Source organism: Myotis davidii, unplaced genomic scaffold (genome assembly GCF_000327345.1).
Source record: "Myotis davidii unplaced genomic scaffold, ASM32734v1 scaffold472, whole genome shotgun sequence".
In the NCBI taxonomy this organism is placed as follows: domain Eukaryota; kingdom Metazoa; phylum Chordata; class Mammalia; order Chiroptera; family Vespertilionidae; genus Myotis; species Myotis davidii.
In genome coordinates, this window is record NW_006283774.1 from 772,229 (window position 1) to 773,235 (window position 1,007).

The 1,007-nt window shown below is 66.6% G+C and overlaps 1 protein-coding gene across 1 annotated transcript in view; it reads right to left on the reverse strand.

The window, feature by feature from the left end:
* LOC102754192 (adenylosuccinate synthetase isozyme 1) overlaps positions 1-1,007 on the reverse strand; it is a 20,318-nt gene that overhangs the window by 2,077 nt on the left and 17,234 nt on the right. The gene's annotated exons all lie outside the window — the stretch shown is intronic.

The window sequence follows — 1,007 nt, forward strand, 5'->3', positions numbered from 1 at the left end:
AGTGCTCTCTCTGTCGCCCTCCTCCCCCGCCCCCGCCCCACCTTGGGGGGCAGTAAGTAAAGGGCCCCACGCACCAGCAGTGGGCAGGCGGGCACACTTAGCGCCCAGCAGCACTGCCCTCCTGCCCTCACCTGCCTCATCTGGGGTCTCAGCCCGGAGCCTGTGCCCAGGCTCATTCGCCCGCTCTGCCCCCCGCCGGGCTGCCCATGCAGGCCCAGCCCTGCACTCCCTATGCCAAGTGGCACCCGGCTTCATGGATCTTCCTCCCACCAGGCCTCACCCCGACCTCACACCCCTTCCCCCCGTCAGCCCCGGGCAGGACTCGGCCTCGCCGCCCACTGTGGCCCCGCCGTGCGGGAGGGTCTGGGTGGGTCTGGGTGCAGTGACACCCGCTGGGGAGACTGCCCTGAGCCCCACGCCCAGCTGTGATGGCCCCGGTGGGGTGTGGGAGCCCGGGGGCCCCGGTGAGGTCAGGAATCCAGGGGTCTGGTGGGGTGTGGGAGCCCTGGGGCCCCTTTCTGACTCTCTATCCCTCTCCCTTCCTCTCTGTGAAAAATCAATAAAATATATATTTAAAAAAATGCCCAGGGGCTACTCATAGACAGAGGGAAACGGGGTAGGGATGGTTGCTGAAAGAGGTGAAGGGATTAATAAATATAAATTGGTAGCTACAAAACAGTCATGGAGATGTAAGTAAAGCACCGGGGGCCCCGGTGGGGTGTGGGAGCCCGGGGGCCCCGGTGAGGTCAGGAATCCAGGGGTCTGGTGGGGTGTGGGAGCCCTGGGGCCCCGGTGGGGTCAGGAATCCAGGGGTCTGGTGTGGTGTGGGAGCTCGGGGGCCCCGGTGGGTTGAGGAGTCCAGGGGTCTGGTGGGGTGTGGGAGCTCGGGGGCCCCGGTGGGGTCAGGAGTCCAGGGGTCTGGTGGGGTCTGGGAGTCCAGGGGCCCGGTGGGGTGTGGGAGCTCGGGGGCCTCGGCGTGGATGGCACCCGCATGGCCACACGGTGAC